General features: G+C 36.0%; 1 long non-coding RNA gene across 3 annotated transcripts in view; it reads left to right on the forward strand.

Moving 5' to 3' along the window:
- The first annotated feature begins 367 nt into the window (after positions 1–367).
- Positions 368–26,890, forward strand: part of LOC117244600 — a 41,187-nt gene continuing 14,664 nt past the window's right edge. Inside the window, exons 1-6 of one of the 3 annotated variants that reach the window (XR_004498015.1) lie at positions 368–445; positions 928–1,147; positions 1,871–2,025; positions 16,609–16,891; positions 17,451–17,798; positions 22,725–22,813. This is a non-coding gene — a long non-coding RNA (uncharacterized LOC117244600). Of the gene's footprint in view, positions 446–927; positions 2,026–16,608; positions 16,892–17,450; positions 17,799–22,724; positions 22,814–26,890 lie in introns of all 3 variants that reach the window. The other 2 variants (XR_004498014.1, XR_004498016.1) reach the window with 2 other exon arrangements.

The following is a 26,890-nucleotide window of genomic DNA, read 5'->3' on the forward strand; positions in this document are numbered from 1 at the left end:
TGGAAAGTTTTTGAGTGCTTTCCAGGAGGATGCACAATCTCAGACTTGCCTGATCTATTTCCACCTATGTCCTTTCATGGTCTCTTTTTCCAAGCCATTTGGGAAGCTTCCTTATCTGCACATTGCTCTGTAAGGGGTAGGTGTGCCATCTGCATATTACTGTAAATTAGAGGATCCATCCATCTACTATCTTAGATGAGTATGGCTTTCCTGCAGGACTTTGTTAAATTGTGTAAATTTAATTTTCATATCCCTTCTGGAATATTGAACAAAACTAATTTTATGACTGTAGGGTTTGAAAGCAGAAGGGGCAGTAAGTTAATATAATTAATCATTGTGTCATTGCTGCAGAATAATGGACTAATTCTCTTCCTAATTTCCAGTTACTTATCATTTGAAATCTCACAGGGAAAACAGCACTGTGTAGAAAGAACAACCAATTAAAGTAAGTGTTTTGTTTCATCATCTTAAGCAACTGTAACAGAACTGAGGAAACTCTGTTTGTGATTTACTAGTTGCATTTTTTGAGTTTTTATATACAGTTAGATATTTGCCTAAACTGCTTCATATGGAAAAAGTAATGAATTTCCCCATATTGACATATTTTTGTGCATCAAATTTGCATTTTTAGAAAACAGTCAAGTACACAGAATAATTAGCTTGAGTTAAAAGGAACAAAACAAGCCATCTAAAACTCTTTGTTAATTTTTTTTTTATGCCAGCTCTGAAAAATTAAACCCCTCCTGCAATTACGAAAAATCAACAGTGGTCTGCCAACAGGTCCTAATTTGGCCCCTTAAACTAACTACTTAGGTTTTACTTACAGGACTGTTTCAAATATTTATTTTATAGCTGCTCATTTTAAATGTACTTACTACCTGTCACTCACTTTAGTGTGGGACTGTGGGCTCTACTAAATCTTTGCAGGTTCAGGGTTGGACTGGCACAACAAAGATATCTCTGATATCCCCCACTGGGTTTGGAATCTGGATGATTTTTAGAGAGAATACCAAGAAGGTGAAAGAGAACAAACAGGAATGAAGCACTGGGAAATACTGGATCAGACGTAGAACTAAGGGAGGAGCTGGGGAAAAGAGCATCACAGAAATGACTGTGTGGAGCCCATAAAGGTGCAGCTGAGTGCCAGGTGAGGTGATGGAAAAGCAGAGTGGGAATGGAGGAAGGAATAGGAAGTTTTGGCACATGTGAGATAAGACTCCGTGGGATGGGCAGGACAGGAAATGAATAGAAGATAATGTGGTAGCTTCTGTTGCTGTATAGAGTTCAGCATCATTTCTGGCAGCAAGCTGGAAAGCATTTAAATGCTGAGCTTTCAACTAAAAATTCTCATTAAGTTGAGGCCCAGTAACCCTGTCTGAAAGGTTAAAGCAAAAACACCAAACAAGGCAGAATTTTGCCCACTGTTTTTTATGTAAGTACAGATAATTGAACTGAACTTGGAGGAAATACTAACTTGAACCTTTTTATTTTCTTTCCTTGAACAGGAATTCAGCATGAACTGTTTGCTAGTTTGAAGTTTTATTAATTTGGAGCAACTTTAGTCACTGCTGAACCCAAATGAGAATCAAATTAAATAGCTGAAACACTTGACTGTCTAAGTAGATGTAAAAATTCATGATCAGTTTGTTGCAATACTATTTTCTGCATTTTTAGTTTTGATCCCACTTTTCATTTATCCTGCCCAGATTCTTTCCAGGCTCCTGCTTTGACTCAGGGGGTGCTATGGCTTGTAGGGGACGTTCTGGTGGGATGAGGTGGAGAGAATTCATGTTGGGGTTTAGACTGTGTGAGTAGCATTGCTCAGAGTCCTCTTTCTTTGACATTGCTCAATTACTGCTTTCATCCTCAGAATGAGCTTCAGGAAGGATGCAGAAGAATGACTTACCTGCCTGCCAGACACTAGAGAGAATATTTCTCCACGTTGTGCTGTGCTGTGGAGTCAGCTGTCCTCACTTCCTAATTTTTAGATGAGCACTGCTGTGACAAGCCACTTGGAAAAAGCAGGTATTGTGTGGGTTTTCATCTAGAGCTGACATCAGGTGTTTTTAAGAAAAAAAAAGCTGGGAGATTCATATAGAAATTGCCACTCAAGAGTTCATGCCAGTTTTGTTGTTAGCAAACTTAAATGCTGCACAAGCAAGCTTTTGGAGTTTGATTTTTGTTTTCCTCTGTCTGGGGAACATGGTGTCAAGTGCCCATTTTTTATTTTAAGAATACTCTCAAAGACTTGATTGTTCTTTGATCCTAATGCTGTGCTGAAGGTAGTTCAAAGTTATAAGGAGTTATGTATGCTGTGTCTTAATGAAATGCTTGTCTGAAATTGTACTGATAGCCTGCTGTGAAAAAATCAATTTGCCATCAGCAACTGAATGTACTTGATGCTCAATTTAGTTCACCCAACTATTTCACGTTCGTTCCCTGTAGTAAAACAAAAGGGTCCTGAGAATTAATTACAGTGTTAGCATCTGCTCGTGGCAGCTTTGCTGATATACTTGGTGGAATAAGATACTTGAGGCGGGAGGGAGATGGAGTGTAAAGTTTCTCCCACTGCCATTTCTTATGCAAATATCTTTTGAAGGACAGGCTCCTCCGGTGTTTCCTGTACTTTTTCTTTTGGCATTAGAGCACTCAGTTGTGTTCAAAACTAGAAAATACTAATTGCTTCCAGATAATTTGTGTTATGACACTTTTTTGTAGTTCATATTTCCGTAACTGCTGGCTGCACAGTGGAGTATTTTTTGTTTGAATGTTGGTAATGATATTTCTTAAAGTAAATCCCAAACATTTTGGGGGATCAGTAGATGAATGAGAAGTTGTTAAAAATGCAGGTTCCTGAGATTCCCAATGTTGAATCTTGTGTTAGTGTAATTCCAGCCTGCTGTACCAAGCACATTGTGGAGAAGCCTTGAATGCTGGACAAGAATACTTTTGTCTTGTGCAAAGTCTTCTTCAACAGTTTCATGTTTTTTAACATTAAAAGTTGTCAGTGTGCTCACATGCACTGAGGTTTTATTGTGCTGAACATATAAACTGAGCAGAGACACAAGCACACAAAATATCAGTAACTTTAGGATTTTAATATCTCATAATTTTGTATTTTCATGCATATTAAAGTAAACAAACCTTGGTCACTTTGTCTAGGAGAAGGATCAGGTCCCGTAATTTTTGCCTGGGCTTTTTATTTTTATTTTTTTTTGCTGACCCATCACAAGGTATAAATTTTCTTTCTTAGAATGCTTGAGAAAACATGACCTCTCAATTCCAAGAGATTTTATTTGTAAGTTGTCTATAAGTTCTGTCATGTTGGATTTGAAATGTGTTCATCCACTTCACTGCATTTTGGAGAGGATCATCTTAGACTGTTGTGAGAGAGGGCTTGAAATTTAATCTACTCATGGATGATTGGGATGCCTGTAATGGTGGTAGAGTTCTCCTATTTGCATTGGACAATGATTTTGCTTCATGTAATTATAATAAAACCCCTAAATTTAGTGAAGTCAGACCAGGTTCATTTAAATTTTCTGTCCATTAGGTTGCCATGTACCAAATGGTTTTAACTTCTTAACTCATAAGAAGATTGTTGAAGCAGCGCCTGACACTGGTCAGGTGCAGTGGTAATTAATACTGAAGTCAAAAGAAAAATACATAAATTAAATATTTAATAAACTAATGCTCTTATAAAACTGCAGTAACATAATGTGACATTTAATATGCACACCTGCCTATCTTGTTTCTTCTACCCTCTTAAATTTTAACTGAGGGTTCAAAGAGTTTTTCTTTGCTCCCCATTGGCTCAGAAATGGAAGAACATTTCTGTATTTTGCAGATATGCTTTATTAGAACATAACATGGCAGGAATTTAAACTCTCTGCATATGGAACCATTTTAAAAGAACATTTGCTTCTCCAACAGAGTAATCATAGCCTCTAAATAATTATTTTTGTATCTACTTAGCATGGCCATCCTAATCAGGAAAAAAGTCGTATTTCCTTATAAATGAAAGGCGGTTATTTACCAAAAGTGCTGCTGAGAGTTTTTATGATCTCTTTAGACATGAGCAGATACTCAGGTGAATTAAAAACTAGGGTTTTTACAGTTCTTGAATATAGTTTTTATCAAGGTATATGCTTCAAGTGTTGTTTGGCAGTATTGAGGGGACAGAAAAGAAAAAAACTGTTCTATCATTCTATAATTTTTATAGTACATGGTAATTGTTACCATAAAAATACATTATATATGTTTACATAAGCTGTAAGTCTTCCAAACCAATTTTTTTCTGTGTTAGCTTTGGTCCACAAGGCATGCAGAATCTTCTCATCACCATTCCTTGCCTGAGAAATAATTGCCAAAAAGAAGTGGTTTTTTTTTTTGAATACTTCAGCAAAACAGAAGTGGGAATTTGTATGTGCTTTCAATTTGATAGGTAGGGAAACAATTAATAATTTTCCTTTTTTCTTTTTTTGGTGTGGGAAAAGTATTCCTGATAGCCTAATATTTAACACAGCTGGGAGGAAAACTGTAGGTTTTGTACACCATTTAATTTCTCTAGACATTGAGATGTCTTCACCTGGAGAAGGAGCCTATTTTGTGTCTAGCATTTTTCATTAGAGGTACTAATTAGCAATAGCTAACAAATGATGCTGTTATGCATTAATACTCAGAAGTGCATCCAGGATGGATGGATTCACATTGGATCCATCACTGAAATTGGGGACACCTGCTCTCAGAGCTCTGGGCAAGATACCAAATGTAGAAATGCTATTGAAAAAGCATGTACAGAGTATTTAATATAGTTTTAAATAGATTGTTTTGTGGATTATTTTGAAGTAAGCACTCTTAGTGTGGTTGCCTGCACTGCTTGGAATTGGACTTGATCATTCAGATTGTGCCAGGTCAAAGGTCCAGTGGAGGGGTGAGGGCACTATTGTCTTTATCCATGTTTGGTGTCAGTAAAATATAGAATATTTTGTTACACTCCTATTTAACATAGATGAGTTTTCAAGCCCTGATTAACTCCTTACTACACCTTGTTTATCTCTGTGGCAAAAAAGACCTTTCCTTCAGCTTTGAAGGGCATTCATTACTTATCTTTCCTTGATTTGTGGTAGCTGCATACATCACATTGAAACCCTCACCTTCCTTTATGTAACAGAAAGGTTTCAAGTCCACCTTAAAATACTTCAGGAGTTGAACTCATGTGTGTAGTTAAGAAATATAAATTCAATAAGGTCCTTCTTTCAAACAAACCCCTCTCTGTTAACCATGGCTGGACATATGGGGCAAATGCACACATTGCAAAACTCTCTTTTCTTCTGTTCTTATTTTAGTCCAGCTCATAAATTTGCAGATATTTATTTTTTTCCCCTGAATGTTCCTAAAATAATAAATTATAAACTCAAATTAAAGTTATTATTTATGTTATATTATTATTACTTCTATATTATTAATATATTTAAAATATATATGGAGATATATTAATATATATTATGTTATAATATTATTATTTATATATTTAGTTCTTCTAGTTATTATTTATGAAGTTACAGCTCCTAATTTTTTCGTGCTCCTGTACCTACTGGAAAACCAACCAAATGGACTTTTTATTTGTGGGATGTTTTTATTTTATTGTTTCCTTGTTTGTTGGCTGCTTTGCACTGAAACAATGTTTTCATCTGCTTCCTTACCCAAGGCAGAAAAGTCTTGATTTGGACTTGTCAAATTTCTCATGCTTTTAGCATGTAGGTATAGAAAGGTTAAAGGGTTGGATTTTTTAGATGATTTCTCTTATCATATATTGTCTGCAAACCAGAGGTTTAGAGGGAGGGTGGGGAACTACATTAGAACAAGTCTTTAATAAGCCATCACAAAAGGTACATATATTTTATTGGAGTCTATTCCATTGCCACAGCCCAATGCCTACTAAGATAAATATTTATGTAAGAGGGTGCTTTCTACCTGCATATCTTATTTCATTTATATTAGTTTTTTAAACTATGGAAACCACTTCATATTCTTTGTACAGCAATCTGTACAAAAATTCTGCAGTAACTTGTGTTTTAACTGAAAAACTTTTAGGGGTCTTCCAGTTGAAGAAGTTTGGAACAAATGCATTAAATTTGATGGCAGGCAACCTTTGAGGAATATAGACAGTTGTATTGAAAAGTAAAGTAACAGTAAAAATTAATTTTTACTCTTGACATTTCTCTTCAGTGAATAACTTTCTTACAACTGCTCTCGTAATTCACATGGCCCTGTTTGTATTCTTAAATTTTGATAGATCTCTGCACTTTACAACTGTTCAAACTGCATGTTGATGGCAGTAAAAATGAATCACGTTTAATTTAGTACCACAGAGTTTTCATTTTCAGGGAATATCTTAAGTAAATGCACCAATGTGGTACACTCTGGAAGATCCTAGGAACAGTTTTCTGTACCCTTTTCCCCTTTCCAATCTTTGAGAGCCAATCTTTGAGATTATAGATGTTATTTTGAGATTTTTGCATAAAGTAGATAGCTGAGCATGTGTTTGTGTGCACTAAACCATGTGTGTTCCTGGGAACTTTTTTATTTAATGTTAAAGAGAAATTGGTACCTTCCCAGTTCATGATAACAAAGTATGGAATTAAGGAATACATACATTTGATTGTGGCAGAAAACCAAGTGGAAAAGAACAGCACTGAAAACAAGACAGCAGGGTTAACATAACTTTTAGGGGAGAAAGGCATATTTGGTTGCTTACCTTTTCCTTCTACTTAATATAATTACCTCATTTGTGACTTTGCATTAAAATCTGCCTTACTGTCATGTAGAAAAATAAATTTTAATTAGTGCTACCTTTAGTGCATTTTCAGAGACCCAGTGAAATCTGTAATTACTTGCAATTTTATAATTCATTTTAAACACATAATGACATAGCTGTTTGCCTATGTAATCTCTGTACTGGTATGTAACTTCATGCAGGGAAGAATGTGGGTTTTTTTTTGCAGGCCCATTTTTAGGTGATGCTTGATTTAATTTTTTAATTATAAACCTTAGATAGCATTTAAAATTGAGATTTTTGTGTGTAAGTGCTGAGTGACTGAACTGTTTTGATTGGTATCAGACAGGTTTAAGGCTGGCTTTACATGTTTAAGCTAGCTTTATGCATGTTATAGGGTTTTCATTATGAAAGTTTTAACACTGAGAATACCAAGTATCAGTGCACAAAATACCAAGAGATTTTACTGCCATCACATCTAAGGCATTTCTCTTTCATATTTACTACAGGAAAAGTTTTGAACTGGATGCCATGACTTGCAAATTGATCCCCAGCTCAATGGTAAAATCAGTAAATGTTTGATCTGAAAGGAAGAAATATTGATGATTTCTGAATATAAATTCTAACACATCATTGTACAGTGACCTCCACTTTTCATTTAAGGTCACATCACCTTTTATAAAGGATAGCTTGAGCCTCTCTAGACTATTGAAAAGGAAATGTAGAATAAAGATGCCACCTTGTGGGTGAACTAAATGATGCAGTAGATGATTCAAAATGTTTGACAAGCAGATTCTATGCATTTGTGACTGGCTGCTGGAAATTGAATTTATTTTTTCTTAAATATTTAAAGTTATTTTTAGAGTTTAGGTTCATGCATTTTTATGAAGTATCTAAGTAACTACAGCTGGACCATTCTGGAGTAGGTGTTAAATGACTGCTAAAAATCATGCTTGTAACCACCACATAATTTTGGCATCAAATTCAATGCATTGTTCCTAATGTATTAAAGCACAATTTTAATTGTGTCATCCTAACCTGATTGAGTGACCAAAAAAAACAAACAAAAAAGGGAAGATTTTGCAGCTATTCCCTGTGTGAAAACCAAATGGTGACACATTCAGGTTCCTGTGCTGGAATTTCCAATACATACCAAGATTAACACATTACCTGTGTTAATTTGTCATTCTTAACTGCACGTCATGGATTTCTTGCAGTGTTCAATGAAATACCAGGTGTCTACAGACCCTGGTGCCATGGTTTTGACTCATCTTTGCCTTGGGCAGGTTTATATAGAATGCTCTGGACTTTTAGGACTTTATTTCAGTGTTTTTTGACACATTCAATGGTAATGGCCTCTCACAGCTGCTCTACATGGGGAACACAACTGAGAGAAATGGTACTAATACCTCCATTCTTGTATAGATTTTTGGAGATCCATTCATTCTGGATTTTGCTTTGGAAAATCCATGTTTGCTGTGCACCCCAGGTTTCTTGCATAAGAATCTGATAAACTCTTCAGTGTTGCTTAGACTTGTTTGTGGCATTGTGAATCTTTGATGTGACACTGGTGTGAAGAACACTTTCTGCTTATTTAAGGCACTGTGAACAACATCATATTCCTTTGGCTTTGGATTTATTTCTTCCTGGCTTGTCTGCAGGTTCCAGGAGGATTGTTAATGTAACTGATGTAAATACCTCAGTAGGGTTCTCTTTTTCCATGAAATTTGGTTCAGATTTGGCAAAGGCAACTCCTGTCCTCTCCCTTTTTTATGGACAATTGGGTTAATGCAGGAGGGGGCTCTGCAGTGCCGCTGAGCAAGTCATCACTGGCAATTAATTTCTCCACATCTGGCATCTTGGATTATTTTATAAAGGCATGGTTTTGCTGGCCAAGAGATAGACCTTTTATTTGGTAGCTGGAATGGCAGAGGAATTCCTGATGCCTGGTCACAGCTCTGAAATCTGCTTCTTGTCCACATGCTGCCCCCTGAGCTGCTGAAAAGACTGTGGGAGGCTGCAGTAGCACAGAGTCTTCCCTGTGAGCAATGCTGTCTGGGGGCTGAATGTCTGGTGGCTTTTCTTGGCTGATGTTGACCATGAGAGGTCAGGTATTAAAAAAATTTATTACAGCATACTGTAAAATATTCCTAGCCTGAAGATGTTTTAGGCTTTAGATGTTTTAGGCTATTCTGTGTTATGCTCTGAGTTATCACCCTTAGGAAATAATCAATGACATCAAAATCATCCAAGAAGTCAAGCAATAAGTGCCAGATGCAGATTATTTTTTGAGTTTGGTTGTGTACACCTTTTAAGCATGTCAAGTTTTAATAACCCCATGCCCCATTATTTCAGTGGTGTTTATGTATATTTAAACACTAGTGCAAAAAATTAACATTGTATTTGCTGGTTCAAAATCTATTACTGCAGCTGCCTATTCTTAATGTCCTGTAAGTGCTTGTGATTTGAATGATTTTTCTCTTCTATGGCAGCTGAGTATTCTGAACTTAATGCTTTGTGCTCCGGCTCAGAAATTACAGGGTATACAAAATATATTCTGAAATTCATTCAAACTTTTAAAACTTATTATGTCTAGCAGAGACAGATCTAAGATTACTGAGGTTTCTGCTTGAAGTACTCCAAGCAGAAATCCATACTCCATTAGGTTCTGAAACATTATGTGACCTTAATTTTCCAGGTATTTTGCCCTTCAAATTGAAGATAGTATTTTAATACTATTTAAGTCTCCTGAAGAGCCTTGTAATACTATAGGCTTAAGTTGTGAAAGATTTGAACAAAATGAAAGATAAAAAAGTAATTTAGAATTTTTTATTTTTTTAAATGTATAGCAACATAAATATATGCATCAAATAACACATTGAAATTGGTGATAAAAATTGCATATTTTCAGTGCATTTTCCAGTGAAATTATGTGTACATGCAATCAACCATATTTCTTGTATGAAGGTCTTTCTTTGCATTTGACTTTTTTAGGCAGAGGCATTTCCAGTGATTCGAACCTAGGGATTTGTCTTTTATGTTGTGGTGTACTTCACATAAAATTCTACCTGCAGAGTAGATGTAGGATCACATCTCAGGAGATGAAAGACAATTTCAGAGCTAAACTTTCTTTGTGTGGAAAAAAAGAGAAGAATTAGCTTTAAAAAATCTTGCAGAAAATGTTAGGGGAGAAACTGATGTTTTCCTATTAATAAATGCAATGTTTTCTTTCAGCAATATTAAATACAAGGAAATGAAAATTATCAGCACCTGCTGGTATGCCCAGCTCCATGAGATGTTAGAACTGGACCTAATAAATGACAGCAATGGCTTCTGATATTTTATCCCCTTTAACAAAATCCTTGAGCACTCCCATGGCTGTGCAGTAGGACAGAGGCAAAATGCATTAATGCCAAAAATCTGGACAAATGGAAGAGAATGTAATTGAACTACAAGGGCACTTATTCTGGATGTGCAATTGGATCTATTCATGTGTATATTTTGTATGTAAAAATATTTTGATAAAGTGTGTATCTCAGTGGTTACTCTAAGTTTTGGTGTTTTTTTTTTTGTCTAAAAATCATGTTTTTTTCATATATAATGAATAAGATATGTTCATTGATATGATATGTTTATTTCATATGCAAAAAAGTGTTAATGGCAGGGTTTTCTGTAAATGTGTAAGACACTGCTTGCTATTATTTACTGTAACAACTTAGTGTAGGTTGCCTTACCTAAAGATTTTCATGAATTTTCTGATAAGCCCAAAGAACTGTTGAATGGAACATCCTTTTGGCAGGCCTGTGTGCTAATAGTTGCCTAACAGATTATACAAATGTCACAACCTCAAAGAGAATGGCCAGGGATGTGGCTGTCAGCACTGAGACATTTTTCAGTCACAGCTTCAGGTTGGGCATTCTAGTTATTGAGCACAGGAAAAAAATATAAAACATAACCCAGCAGGCAACCATTAATTGCATTTTGCTTGTCTGAGCTGCTGTTCTAGGCTGCCAAACACAGAGCTTTTCCCACGTATTTCCTTCACTGTTTCCCAGTCCTGGGGGTTTGCTGCTTGTTTGGGATCCTTCTTTGAGAGCTGCAAGTGCAGTGGTCACTGGTGGCTACTGAACTGGGTCTTAGTGGCTGGTCCAGTCCTGATGAAGTCAGAATAAATTCCTTTTGTTGACTAGACTGCCAATTCTGGTTTTGAGCATTGCAGGCTGCCTTGGCACTTGGTGAGTGTGAACATTCACCCTGTATTTCTGCCAAGCTAGGAGTAGGACAACTGTGAGTGCAGAAAGGCAGCCAGGAATCTTGAATCAGAGCTGTGAAAAATTATGTCTCCTTTAGTCTGTGCTTGTGGGTTTTATTTTGCCAAAAACTGCAAACTTGACCTCTGATTTGCTAAATATTCCTAACTAGCAAGTGCAAGCAATCTAAATAAGGCTGTTTTAAATGATTCAAGATAGTATATTTGTTGATTTTTTTAAATTTTTTTTTGTTTCATCTAGAAAGCTGCGAAGTTTTGTATCTACTTTACTAAGAGGAATTAGCCCAGCACTCTGAAATGCACAGAGTGAAAGGAGGAAGTTAGGAAGATTGTGGAAAATGCCATCAGAATATGAAAAGGTTAAACACTTATAAAAATTTCCAATGTTGGTGGGGTTAAAGAAAGATCTTTGTCAGATTTCTAGAAGTACTGAGTGTACACCATAACACATTCACTTACTACTTAGAATTTTTGTCAACTGTAATTTTTGTGATCATATTAATCTTTATTGAGAGAACAAGCTTCAGTCTGGTACTGGAAGGGTGGATCTGTTTTTATATCTTACTCTCACTAAGAACTAAATAAACTTGTGGCCACTGTTTCTTCCAGTTGCAGAATTTCCTTACAGTGTTATGTCATTTGTAATTGTAAGCTTGTAATCTCTGGTTTTGCATGGCAAATTCTCTGGCATTCCCAAACAAAATCAAACTTCCCTGTTCTTCACATTCCAGTCACATACAAAATGTTTTATCTCATAAAATACTGGGGAAGAATGTTTTTATCTATCATTTCACAAGAGAAGAACAAAACTAAGTTTTATTTTTGAAGAAACAACATGATCTTGTCCTTTTAAAGGAAAGAAGAGATCATTTGCCTGTGAAAATTAAATCCTCCACAGTTTGTAGTTGCTTTTCAAACTCCTCAGCCTGACAGTGAAATCATGTAATCTGATAATAGCATGCCTGAGGCTTATTGTGATTTTTTGGGCAGTGGTATTAGCAGCTGCTGTGCTCTGTTGATTTTAGTCACTTAGGGTTTGATGCTGATCCCTCTGACCTGAGTGTAAATGTAGTGTGACTACACTGCCTTCACTGGAATTAGCATAAACATTTTGGAGTAACTGAAATCCACATTTATTTAATCTCACTTGTTGTTCTGCTGTGGGCTTTTCAGAAGTCACTAAAGAAAGAAAGGTATGGGTGACTTTACCCATCTCTTTGTGACAGGTTTCTTAATTCAAAGAGTGTTTGTTGCTGACCAGTTGTTAGAATTGCTGTTTATCTGTCTGTGTGTTTGTACTGACAACTCAAGGTCTTTGTGCTAAACGCACACACTGGTTGACTTTCCCTTGTCTTACTGCCAATTTGAATTGCTTTAAGATTCCTGTGCCTTGTCACTAGAATTTCTCTTTATTCATGAACCTCCTCACTGGCTTTATAGTCATTTTGAATGATATGAATGTATTTGAGTGTCTGTGGTTGGATGGAGTAATTTGACAGGTTCTAGAAGTGGTAAGTGGTTGGTGTTGGTAAATGGCCATAAATAAAAACTAGTGAAATGTAGGATCTAATCCCACAGTCATTTTTTCCCCTCTGATGCTGTGGGATCAGATGGGAGATCTGTCTTTATAACAGGGACTAAGGCGTCAGGATTGTACAGAACAGAAATTGCAGCCTGTTCACAGCAGATTTTATAGCACAGATGTCTTCAGTGGCACAGACATGAATGTTTCCTATTTAGTGAAGGCTTTTTCTTAACTCTGGAGGCTTTTCAGACTGGTAAACTAAACTCCCCACAGCAGACCCTTCAGTTTTTTCCTTATAATAAGACTAGTTAATTTGAGGCTGAGCCTCATGTGCTTTTTTCCTCCTTTATTTTACTGACCAAAGAAATTTAATGGGAATCCTATGCCCCTTTGTTTCTCATGGCTCTCAAAATCTCCCATTTCAGTATTTTAAAACTTCAAGTAAAAGATGAAGGTGTTAGAGATATCTGTGTTAATAACTACTGAGTGCTACTCATAACTGGTGATTAAGTAGTGACCAGTGTCTGTAATCTCTGATAATAAACTGGTTCGCTGTATCTTTCATGCATCCTCAGTGTAATTTAGGGATAGCACAGAAATGTTAAACAAAATCAAGAGGTAAGAAAAGGAGGAGAATGAAAGAGTTTTTTTGAGCTGTTTTTTTCCTGGTACAAGGGAGGCTGTCTGGAATACATGTGAAAGTAGGATTTTAGCTGTGTCCAGGCTTGGAGGAGCTGCAACACACAGAGAAGGTCACCCTTCTGCCTCCTTTCCTTTGTGATTCTGATCTCAGTGGCCACAGAAGAAAGCAAATGTGTTGGTCTAGGAGAGAAAGTCTCCAGAAGTGTCTGACCTAAGCCATGGCTTTCTCTTGGCTTAGACTGCCAAGTTCTGCTTTTGTCACTGAGGGCAGGGGTGACCCAGTATTCCAGTGCTTCTGCTCCCTGCTCAGACAAAATCTGATGCAGCTGTTAAAGGGCTGGAGTGCTGCACAGGACACACCTGGCTCTGGGAATCTCTAGGAAAGCATTCATGTGCTTTTTAGGAATTCCTGGCCTGCTTTCTAGGAATTCACCTCTCAGATTTCCAGGCATTTGCACTGTGCTTTCTAGGAAATGCCAGCTTCTGCTTTCTACTTATATTTTGTCATCATTTTCCAGGATTATTTCCCTATGTTATTTTGTGGCTTTTTTTTTTTAGTTTGTTTTGTTTTTTGTATTTTTTCCCCTGTGCTACATCATGATAATTTCCCCTCAATTTACAGGAATCGCTTATGTGCCTTCTGGAAATTTCCTCTTTCATTTCCAGGAATTTATTTCTGGTTTTCAATAATTCTCCTTGTCTGCTTGCTATGAATTTAACCTCCCACGTTTTGTGAATTTTCTTTGTGCTCTCTGAGGAATCTCCCCTCTAGGGAGGTATCCTCCATAGATTTTTTGCTCTGTACTTTGTAGGGATTTACTTTGCATGTTCTAGAAAATTTTCCTTATGCTTTCAAGGAATTCTTCTCTGTCTTCTAGAAATTTTCTCTGCTCTGCCTAGATATTTTCTCCTGCAAATTCAAGTAATTTACACTCTGCTTTCTCAGACATTTCTATATGTATTTTGTAGAAATTTTATGCAGGTTTTTGAGGAATAAACCCTTTACTTTCTAAGAATTTCTCACACGCTTCCTTGGATTTCACCTTTCATTTTCTGGGAATTACACCTTTTTCATTTAAACTAAGGGCAAAAATGTACTACTCACAAATGGTTATGTATTAATTTATTAACCAGTAGAATCAACTATTTATATGGTTTATAGCTCAGGCCTTTTGTGTTGAGCCTTTACTTATTGCAAGCTGCAATGGGGTCCTGGCCCCATTTTTTTTCTGTTCTAGGTGCTGCTCTTTTATAAGTAAAACTGTAGGATGAGGCCTCAGTGTGCATTCATAGCTCTTGCAGTACTTGTCTTCTTGTATGAATCAATTTCCATGTAATAATATTAGAACATTAATTGTGCTAACTGGTGTTATCTTAATTTAACAGATAAGGAAAATTGTAGCAGGAAGGTGATGTAACTTCTCAGCTCCCAAAGGAGCTTAGGGAAGATTTAATTTCTAGCTCAATTTAGAAGCAGATACGCCAAAAGTAGAAGTGAACAGTTAGCAAGAGTTGAACCCCAGCATTCTGCTTTGCTTCAGGTTTTTTAATCAAGTTCAGGTATTGCAGATGCTAAAAATCATGGAGGAATTGAAACAAAACAACTAGAATGTTAGATTCTAATATATTGGCCACATAGTTCCCACCTTCCAACACCAGAAAGCTCAAGGGAGCTCCCAGCATGGCCATTTTTTATCCATGATGGACATCATGTCCCTTGGCATGTCCACCTTGACCAGCAACAGCTAAATACATCGATCTGAGCCCTCAGTTTCTTGGATCCCTTACAGTTTTAACTTTGGTCAAAAGCACCTAAACCTAAAAAATCCTGTGGGTTGGGAAAGATAAACAACTTGAAATTGCTCTTTGGTCACATTGTCAGTTCACACAGGAAAAGAAATCAGACTACAAAAGAAATCAGACTACAAATGTGTTAGGAAAATGCCTCTAGGTGCTGAAAGCTGCCACATTCCTCCTCTCTTTCCCTGATTGTGTCACATGATATTAAAAAGAGGCAGGTATTAATCTGCTCCTCCTGTACAACTCTAAGTTGTATAAAATGTGCTTTTATCATAGTTACCCTGAGTGGTTAAGGCAGATAATTCACTGCTGGAGTGTTTGAGATTTTTATCTATCCATGGGGCAGTCTGCTACACCATTTGCTCATTCTTTAATTGGTTAATTAAATATGTTATAGCTTCTAGATTTGGAGATTAATAAAATCTTGCAAAATAATCTGTTAGGCACATAGAGATGGGGTAGGCTTTGCCTGGTGTCTTGCCCTGTGGTTCTGACACCCACACGATTCTGACAAAGACCACACGACTCTCATGAGGGGATTAAAATAACATGAATAGGAAATCTCAATCAAAAACTAATGTAAAATCTGTATTTTTATTTTTTCTTTATTCCTTTAATTTTTTTTAATATTGGCAGTAATCTCAATTAAGAGAGCTGTAAGCCACTCCCTCATTTATTGTTTTGCTGATTTATTTATTTTGAACTTGTAGTATTTTCTTGTGCCTCATTTATTATTTTGTTGATTTATTTATTTATTGTTTTGTTGTTTTATTTATTTTGAACTAGTAGTATTTTCTAGGGTTTACAAAGGTGTTTGTGAAAAAATTCCTATTCCTCCTTTTTCTTTAATTGTCATATTGATAATATTAAAGAGAAAAAAGTATATACTTCAGTTGATTGATTTATTAACAGAAGATTTTACTCCAGTCAGAATTTTTTAATACAAAAATTTTGTTCAGAAGTAAAAATGTAAAATAAATTCAGGATTTTAGCCCTTTTTAAATATTTTCAGAACATCTTCAAGAGAACAGAAAGATTTCTACATATCATTAAGCTTATCTCTTTTTTGTGTTAGTTATCACATTTTTTTTTCCTGGAACATTTCAGAGAATCAAGAACTGTAATAACTTCATCATATTACAGTTAAAAATTTCTTAGATAGTAAGACTAAGAGTATTAATATTGTCAGAGACTTAAATATGGAAATAGGGTATTAATCACGTTTCATGTAAATTGCAGAACGTAGGCTATTGAGTGAGATTAGAAGTTATCTCATGATAAAAGCACTCGATCAGAAAAGAACATTCTCTTAAGTAGTTTTTGTCTCCATGTAAGTATTTTGTACTATTGTTTTCTAATAAGTCACCTGTCATTCAAATAGAAAAGCCCTAGATCTGGGAAATGAGAGGCTAGGATGGAACCAAAGGGCTTAAGGATGTTGAAATGACATCTGAGATTATCTCTGAGGTTCATCAGAGGCAATGGAGCAGAGGAGCTTTTGCAGAACGCCAGCTGAAAACCTGGTCCTTGTTTTCTGTGGGAATGCAGGTTGCATGATCTCAGCTTAAGCCAATGTTTTCCATTTCCTTGCAGCTTGGATCCTTCCTTCAGCTCACTGATGTCTCCCTGTGTCTAATATACCACCCCCTCGTGGTCTCCAGAGACTGAAGCCCCCTTCACCAGATGAGAGCTGTGCTGCTTTTTGCTCAGGGCAGCAGCTGTCTCAGCATGGGGAGCAGCTGCTTGCTCTGAGACATGACCCCAAATTTCGGTCCTGTGATCCCTGTCCTGCAAGAGTTGAGCCAGCTGAAAGCAGTTTCCAGTGCCACACTTGCAGTAGCCATTTGCAATGGTAGAATGAGTCTCTTTATTAAAGGTGGGAAACTTGATGGTATTTCAAGAGTTAAAGGCTTGTTAATCCCCCAGCACTTCAGAGATTGCTTCTTCTCTTTTTTTCTGCTGTGGAGCAAATGAGCTCTGACCTTCTTGCCCGGAAATGTTTAGCTAAGCTTTCCTTCTTTGGAGCATTTTAACTCCCTCTGAGCCTTGTTGTGCAGCTTCTCTTTTGGGAAAAGTAGACTTGGAGGAATCATGTGCAAATCAGCTCTCCAGGGGAATTGCAAGAGTACCCAGAAATCCTTGCATTTGTTATCCCTGTTTTGGCAGCACTGCTGAAGGATGTCCTCACACGATGCCAGTTAGAAGCAAAAGTGCTTTTTTATTGGGTGCTCCAGATCAATGGCTTCCCAGGTTTTTTGAAGTATTTTGAAATCCTCTTAAAATGTGTTGTATACCATTTGCTTTGAAGGAAAAATCTATTATAGTTTTGTACTGTCTGGTGGGAAAAAAATGTGCTTTTTCCATCTCTGAATGCACCCAGCGATTCTAAAAAAGCTGAAGTATCATTTTTGACTGTGTGTTTTTTGTTTTTGCAGATCTGCTGTCCAAACCAGCATGCTGTGTTATGCCAACCCTGTGCCTTGTCAGCGTGGCAGACAGAATACAGGGCTTTTGTGTTCCACCCGCCCCCTCATCTCTCAGGTTTTATTCCACTTCTCTGAACAGTGGACACATTCCTGCCAGTCTCAGTGTTTTAATTTAATTTGGGCACAGGCTATATAAAACTGAACAGATGTCTGAAAGCAGTGAAGAGAAGACCATAAAATGAACCTCATAATCAGCTTCATTTGAACCAAGCAATATTTTATTTTTTTTTGTCTCTGTTGCCACAAAGTTCACACATGACTTGGGTGTGACAAGAGGATGCAACATGGAGAGAGGAGGTAAGGAAACTGGAATTTGACCTAATTTTCTTGGCTATGTATATTTATTTTCAAGACTGGGTGTTTCTTCATCTTCTACAGTTACCAGCACTCATTTCTCCAAAGCAAAGTAAGTTAAAAAGTAAAATTCCCCATTAAGTTAAAAAAAATATTAAAGAAAAGAATAAAATATCTTCCACAGAAAATATTTTTCAACTCTTGCCCCCAAGAGACAACATAACATTCTTTTCAATGGTCATAGAAAGTGCTGGTTTCCAACAAGTTCCTGGAAACACAGGGTGGTAGTTCCATCCAGTAGGCAGGCCAGGAATTCCACAGCACAATATTTCACTGCCTAAAAGAATCCATTCATCAGAAGATAAGCTGAAAAAAAATTAACCTGAAATACTGAACTTTTGAAAATGTTTTATTTTTAAGACATTTAACATTATTTATTTTTACCTCCAGGTAATGTAATAAATGAGGTTAATTACATAATTTTTTGAAAAGATGTCATGGTTGTGACATGACAGTGATATTCATATGTGATATCATGCCTTAAGATTGAGTCAATTCTTGCAAAGGTTTGTCTGCATGAATGTCTGCAGTAGATATATTTTATTACCAGTGTCTAAACTGATGAAGAAATACATGCCCTAAAGCACTTATTAATCCTATAAATAGTCTAACACAGAGTAAGTTTACAGGCTTTAAAGGTATTGTGTTTTGAACATAAAGCTTTTGTTTTAGGAGTCAGAGGTTGCATGTGATCAGCAATTTTCTGGTTTTCCTCCCACCCACTTCAAGGTACACCTTGATGTCTTTCAATTATGGTACCCCTCAGATGTAGAAAAGTGTGTAAATGGTAATATTTTTACAAAGATAGTAGGTGAAAAAACTGAGACTGAAGCTGGATTTGAAGTTGATTGTCTTTAATTTCTCAGTATTTCACTCTCATTGAAGTCTCTTTTCTTATCATTCCTGCAGTAGTTAACATTGATGGAGACATATTTATCCTGTATCATAATCCTCTCTTTGGGCTTTAAAATTGTTCAGTTGAAAACTTTAAAAGCTTTTGTTGGAGGAGTTTGTTACATGTAAATCTGAAAAGAAAATTGAAAAAGGCACTGAAACTGAAATTTCAGAATTAAATGCATCATCTTGGAAAGCAACATAAATGGATCCCCTTTCCAGGAGCACTTCTATATATACATTTCTTTATATTCATCTACATGGGTATAAAGTAACAATCACCCTAAATTAGAAATATCTGAATATGCAATCAATTATTTGCCTTTGTGACTTATGTGGAAAATGTGAGTAGGAGGAGGACACATAAAGTCTAAGCAAGGAAAATGAAGATGTGTAGCCACACATAGATGTTGGTCACTACTGCAAAAGCAGTGTCGAATTATGTTGGATAGTCAGCCCTAGCAATTGGAGATGTCATAGCTCTCTAGATGTGTTACTGGCATCTAAACACTATCCACTTTCAGATCTCCCAGGAGTTTTATGAAAATGCATGACAAAGTTTGCTTAAATGACACTCTTTTCAAAGAAAATATGCTTGGGAGGCTGTGGGGTTTTTTCAGTATTATATTCAGGAACTGCCACTGCATTAACAACAGTTTTTAATATGTAAATTCTCAGCTATGGAAAATTTTTGCAATTCCCAAGCCATAGGCACCATGGAAGGTGGTTTTGTTTCTTTTTTTTGGTTTTATTTACCAGTTGTTTTTACAGAGTGACTACTCACTCACTTTGTCTAGTTTCCTAAGACAGCACCTGTGAAATTTCTGGAAATCAGTAGGAAAAGGCACGAAAAGCAGCTGGGAAACTGGGAAGGCATTGGGAAATTTTCTAGGAAGCACTTAGTAAATTCCTGAAAGTTGGGACAGAATTCCTAGAAAACAGAGGGAGGTTTTTCCAAAAACACATGGAGGAAAATACCTGCAGAGAAAGGGGAAATTTCCTGAAAAATGAAGTGGTATGGCCTAGAAAGTGGAAAGTAGAAAAAGGAGGAGAGCAATCAAAGCGAATACTTTCAACAACACACTTAAAATTTCTAGGTAGTTGGCTGTGGATTCCCCAAAAACACACAAGGAAGTCTTATAAAGCAAAGGGAGAATTCCCAGAAATCTCGTGCAAAGTTATGGGCATGGGGAAAATTGTGGAAAGTGTGGAATAAATGGAAAATTTCCCAGAAAGCTGAGGATATTCCTTTAAAACAGTGGCATACACTCCTGCAAAGAATGAGGTAAATTCCTATGATTTGGGGTATGGATGGGCACTCGTAGAAAGCAGGATGGGAATTTTCCAGAAATCATCTGGGAATTTGATGGAAAACAGAGAAGAATTCTGGACAATGACAGGTGGCAGCTCATGATACTTTACAAAGTGAAGCAGAAAACTTGTACCAAACTCTGCAAGTTGCTGATCCTAAACCTTACAGCAAACATGCATGAAGACTGAAACATATTGAGTAGAAAATACTGCAAATATTTTTGTTGGAAAAATCAGATTGCTTCTCTTTGATAGCAAAAACATCTTTTGGACATACGATTGCAAGGTTTAAATTAGTTTCTATTAATAGATAATCAATAAAGTAAGATTTTTAAGTAGTTGCAGTACTTGTTATGCTTATCTGTTTTTCGATGAAATTCATCCATTTGGAAGGAAACTAGAAGGTGGCAGCCTTGGGATGATAACTGAAGTGAAACACAAGACTACTGTCAAAAAACAAGCCACTAAAAAAACTAAAGGAAAAGAGTAAATATCTTGTAGATGTGTGATATTCTTTAAATTATTCCTAGCTTTCTTATTATCTGATGATTCTCCTCTTCCAATATCTCTTTGAGCACCAAGACAGAGGTCATATCAGATACAGAATTTCTCTTTTCAGTTATGGAGATGTATATGATTTTTCAGGTAGTCCTTTGTGTCTCATTCATTGATCATGTGGCAGAAACCTGAAGCAGCATAAGTTGTGAAAACACTCAAACTCTTTGTCTAACTTGTAATTCAGGGCTCTTATTCTTTCATGAAAGAATAATTGAGAATATATTTGCATTTTAGATTGCATAGTAACCAAATCTCTTCAAAGGATATATGCAATTGAATAGTGTTTCTTGTTTAAGTATTTATTTGAGTTTTTATCAATAAAGCAAGGTAAAAATAAGGAATAAAAAAAAGCATTCCATTCACAAATCAGCATGAATACCATGGTGCAAATTTTTCACTAAAATTTTGTGGCTGAGCTGACAGATAAGTTTTCAGCACTTCATAATGGCAGCACATATTATAAATACTACAGTAGGATATGTAAAACAGTATTTGCTGTTAGCTGCATGTGTAGGAATTTTTTTTCTTGGGATATTGAATTGTTTGGAAGTCTCATTTGATTCAAATATTACAGTTTTAATTCCTGGTTGCTGAAAAGTTGCATTTTACTTTTTTTTTCAAGGGTTGGTAATCAGGCTTTCTAGAAGCCATTTTCAATGCATTAAATGGAAGAGGCTTTAAGCTAAATCCATACTTAGCCCTTGATTTGAAATCACAGTATTTTTGTATATTTTAAAAAGTATATGTTTTGAAAGCTTCCGGGTTTGTTGTAGTAAACACAATACTGACAATATTTGTGGCTGATCAATTGTCCTTTGTCTTCTGTCCATGAAATACTAAGTGCATTGGGGTTCTGGTCATCACAACAGCTGTAGCATTGCAATTAGTTATATATTGTTATTATATTAGAAAAAACTAAACTCAGAGAGTACAAAATCATTACATTCTCCCTTTTATTAATATTAGCAGACATATCTTGTAATGGAGCTGTGTGAGGATGGAGAACTTAAAAAATGCTTTGTGGTAAAGCACATTTTACAGAAAATGAGACAGGACACATAATTCAAAGCCTTTCTTCAGCAATAGGGTGTCTGCACAAAAACTGTAATTACATTCCTCTGTTTCTCTCGTATGTTCATTGATTTCAAGTGTTCATACATTTAAAAACAGTTACTGATTGATATTTTATCTATTATTTATTTCATAGGATAAAAATAATCCGGTAAAGAAAAAGTAAAATCCACTACATGAATGCTTTTTCAGAACTTTATTTTTCTTACAGATGCAGTATGTGCTGCCATTTTCTTTTATTTCTCTTTCTGCTCCAGCTATGGAAATAACTGTGTTATTATTTTTTAGCTTGCAATTGCTTTGCATTATAACTTTAACTTAGTTCAGTTGTTATATGTACAGTGTATTACAGGAGATAAAAAAGCAGAAGTGGATTGCTCCTGATACTTCCTAACAGCATATGTTACCTTTAGGGTTTAATAAACATCAGCAGAACTATTGCAGTCCTGAACAGTCCACAGCAGAATTAACCTATCCATCCAAAAATTTAGAGTTTGTAGACGGTGCCAGGCTTGGAATTCTTAAGTTTTTTTGCAAAAAAAATATTAATCTTTGTTAGAACATAGTGCTTTTTGGAACCTTGCCTTTAATTCTTTTTCCAGAGAGATATATGGCATTATGGAATGGAATAAGGCCTTGTTTCTTCTGGGCCCTCATCACAGGGGCAAAAACGCTTGACTGGTTTGGTAAATAAAAATGGATTTCAGGTCTGAAAATAAGGGCAAAAAAATAGACAAGATACACTTTACTTTTTTTTTTTAGGTGATATCAGATGATCTGATTTTAATAGACTGAACCATTATGTGCTTTTGCCTTTCTCACAGGATTGTGGTGAGGAATGCGATTTCAAAATTTGAAATTCTTGTATGACTCCCTGGAAGAAGTAAGGAAGATGGTTTTTGTTAGGCTGCCACTAGTTTAGAGTAAAATGCATGGGAACTGCTCATAGGAATTGATCAAAAGATTTAAAAATGTTTCAGTCAGAATATGCTCACTGTAACTGATAACACTTTATTTCTTACTCAATCTTGTCAGGTATTGTTCGCAGAGATCTAAAACTGGAAAACATTTCAGTTAAAAGCAGTGACATCAATGAAGTAAATGCAGTGAAATTAAACATAAAGGTAAGATGACAATTGTAGCAGTTCAGCTTCAAGAACCATCTTTAATATCCAGGTATTACTGGGAGACCTGACTTTGGTACCTATAAGTAGGTTTTGAAATGAGTCACTAAATGATGTTATTAGGGGAAAAAAAAAATCATTTGGAAGCTACAAGCCACTGTTGAAAAGAGTGTTTGTTTTTTTTTAAGTTGTAAGTACATTTCTTGGTCAATCAAAAAAAAATTTTTTTAAATAACCATACGTTGTTCATCCAGATCTACATTTGCATAGTCCCAAGCCATTAGTTACAGGAAGCCAGCAGATGCTGTGAGATGTAATTAATATTTAAATTAGGAATGTTCTCAATTTAAAGTAAATCTGTTAGTAATTCAGTAAAAAGCCTATTTAGATAGTATCTTGATTGAAATACAAGTATATTATAGGATTCTTTTGATATTAATAAAAATTTGCTACCTAAAAACGATATTCCACATGCTTACATCTTCTTTTGTATTGAGGACAACAGTTTTTGATGCTTTATAAATCATGTGTTAATTGTGCATCACTAATTTGCTGTTTTAGTCGTAGTTACTGTTAAAATGTAGGCATCATCTTGTAGAACTGAATTGTTGGATCAGGAATTTACTGAATTTATCTGGGATAGAGGGCTCCAGGCTGAGAAGCATTTTAGACACTGAAGTGGACAACTCAGTAATTTGTAATGGATAATTCCAGACTGCAAAACTCTGTTCTCTTTTTCTTAGACCTGTGTATTTTTATATAATCTCATGCTCATCTTAAGAAACATCGTTCTGGATTTCTATGTACCCTTCAGTTTGGGGCAGTGTACGTCTTTCTTCCCGAAAATGCCAGGGGTAGGAAAGACATTGATGAGTTTTCTGTCTTTTCCACAGGTTTTCCATCCTTTCAGTTGACTCACCACTTCCATCAGTAGAAACCACCATGGCCAGCTTCTCTTTTTTCATGGCCTTGCTTTATGTACCCATTTGGAACAGCAACTAGCACACTGTCATCTCTCCTGTGAGGCGAGGTGTAAGCATTTTTCCTATGTTCCATCCTGTGAATTAGGTCAGATCTTTCCTTTCTTTGCTTGTTCCTCTAATTTTAGAGGAGAATAACTCCTGAATGACTTTAATGGGAGGAGTGGAAAATGCAGAACCAAGTCGCAAGGCTAGCATGGCCAGCAGCAATTAAAGTGACTATGGGAAAGGAGAGATCCATCACACAATGTGAGACTAAAAAACCAGCTAAAAACAACATTTAAGTACTTCAGACACTTCAGGCAAAAGTTCACACTCTCCTGTTTTTTGGCTATAAGAAATTCTTCCTGGATCTTTATGATTTTCTGGTTTTGGGCAGGATATGCAGCAGAGTTATGGGACAAATCCAGACCTAGCTTGCTCCTGGTGAAAGGGGTTCTTCCATATGGCACACAAGTACATGGCACAGGTGCATACTGGCTTGGGGCTGAGATGAAATTTTGTTAATATGAAAAGAAAGAACTTCTTTTACAAGCCACCTGTCAGTATCAGGACATTCATTCCTGAGCTCACAGATATTGATATCTTCAGGTATATGTATTGTCTCACAGACTTTGATATGAAAAGTGTAAAATATAAAAGTATGCTGAAGAATTTGACTTCTCCGTGTATTACACTTGAATAAGGCTTTCCATACAGGATAAAACCCTATGTTGTTTAAAAAAAAAATCAGCATTTTTTTCCACCCTTTGAAATGTCCTCTTCATGGACAGTTGATGTGTAATACCTTTTTGGTAAGACTTCTTTTAACTCTATATCACTCTGGTGGTAACCTCTCTCTGGTGACATAGAGCTAGTTTGTGACTTCTGATGTGCTGGAGAAAAATATAAGAATCTCCAGCTAAGCAGTGGGAATAAATAACAATTTTTTTCAGCCAATTTCCATCCCAAAAATGTGCTTATCCCAGTGTGTGGGACTGATTAATATTTGGTGCTGAAATGGAAGCTGAAAAACCCCCAACACCACAAAAGCAGGTAAATATGACATAGCCTGCCCAAAGCACATGCTTTTAAGGACTTTTCCCGTGTCTATTTAGGCAATGAAAACTCTGTATTCCATAACAGAGAGATTTGTAACCTTTTCTGATTTACTCTGCATGCTATAACATACTACACTACATTATCTAACATAGCATTAATTTTTTTAGTTCTGTGGAGCCTTTTCCTCAACAATTTATACCAGCAAATTTCACAGCTTGCTCCTAAAGAACTGAAGCAAAAAAATAAATCCTTTTTGGGGGAAGATAATTAGGTCCTTCCAACATTCTGATTTATTAAACACTAGTAGCATTAAATACTCTTTAAGTGAGGGGGTTGTACAGGATAAAATTACTTTCCAATTTACCAATCATGACAGAAACATAGAGTCTCATCAGTGCAAGGGGCCTTGAGTTGTCTGATTTATTTCTCTGTCCAAAGGAAGAAGCAGCTGTACTGAGGTCGTTTCTGAGGAATATTTGTGCAAAGTGTACTTAAAGACCTCCAGTGATGAAGACTCCATAACCTTCCTACGCACTCTATTCTGATACTTCATTATCCTCCTAGAAATTTTTCCTGCTGTCTGCCCCAAACCTTCAGTTTGACAATCAGCTTAAACTTATACCTGCAGGCTGTGATCTAATCACTTTTTTTCATTATAAAGTTTCAGTTAACTCACCTGCAGCCACATAATTGCTCTAGCTGACCTAAGGGAGGTGGTGGAATCCTGTGTGTAGGAAAAGGGTGGAATTCACATTTTCAGACTATTATTTCCTCCCCTATCCAGATATGAAGAACAGGTAGGCACCTTCCTACTGTCAGCAATCTGTTATTTCACTTCTCTCTTGGTCTCTTGTTCTTTAAAGAGGACAGTCAACTACAAAACATACCTTGACACAGTGACAACACTTTGACAACAAACAAGTTACAACTGTTTTCTGAAAAGCATTTTTTATGGACCTATGCATTTCTCCTGATTAATACATTGTTTAATGTATAAAATTATTACATTAAACACAGTAATTTGAATTACAAAAAAATTTAAGGGAAACAGTATCAAAATCCTTACTAAAAGAGAGATAAGTGGCATTTTGTGTTCCTCTTGTAACCCCAAACCTTCTTGTAACCCTGTCAGCCTGTGCTGCATGGAGGTTTGTTCCTGACAGGTGTAAAATATCTGTTACTCACCTCTTTGTTTTCTTCTAGGTGCCTAGTAATTCCAGCATTTCCCTGGGAGTTAAAATTAATGGGATACTTCTATAATTCTTTGATGCCAGCTTTTCCACCCTCTTACAGATAGATACCATGATTACCTTTTTTCAGTTTTCAAGTATTTTATCTGCCTTCCACTAATGGTTCTTGAAGAGCTAATAGCTCTGAAAAGTCTTGTCACTTTTAAAGTACTCTAGAATGAATTTTATCGGTTATGGCTGATTTTAAAATTTCCAACTCAAGTACTTGCTAACCTTTCTCTTCTCTGTAAAAGACTGAGGTCTTGCCCCTTCATCACTGATATTGATTGGACTATCCACTGCTTGCACTTGACATTTTGGTTAAAATTGATGCAAGAAGACATTAAATACATTTGCCTTCTAAGCATCATCAATCAATTGTGTTCTTGGTTGAATACAACACTGATGTCTTTATTCACTGTCTTCCCACCACTCATATTCTTATAGATTATTTCATTTGGAGTTACATCCCTTGCTAGCTGCTCCTCATTTTTTCTTTCTGATTTTGCCTCTCTATGCTTATATTTTCCTTTTGGTCTTATTTCCATTTTTTTGTATCCTCCCTTGTTCTGTGTGAGACTCATGGAAATTTAAAATTTAATCAGACTGGTTTAGTAATGAAGAAAAGATATAAAAGTAATATCAGCTTCCCGAGTTGGTAATTTTATTTTGTGTAGGATATGTATTTAAGGACATAAATGTATATAATTTTATAACTTTTCTCAGTATGTTAATAGCATGAATTATTGATAGCTTAAAATATTTTTAAAATGATTCATTAAAAGTTAGTGCCCACAGCAGCTATGGCCAGTTTGACAATATTAATG

The sequence above is a fragment of the Parus major genome, chromosome 5, assembly GCF_001522545.3.
Source record: "Parus major isolate Abel chromosome 5, Parus_major1.1, whole genome shotgun sequence".
Taxonomy (NCBI): domain Eukaryota; kingdom Metazoa; phylum Chordata; class Aves; order Passeriformes; family Paridae; genus Parus; species Parus major.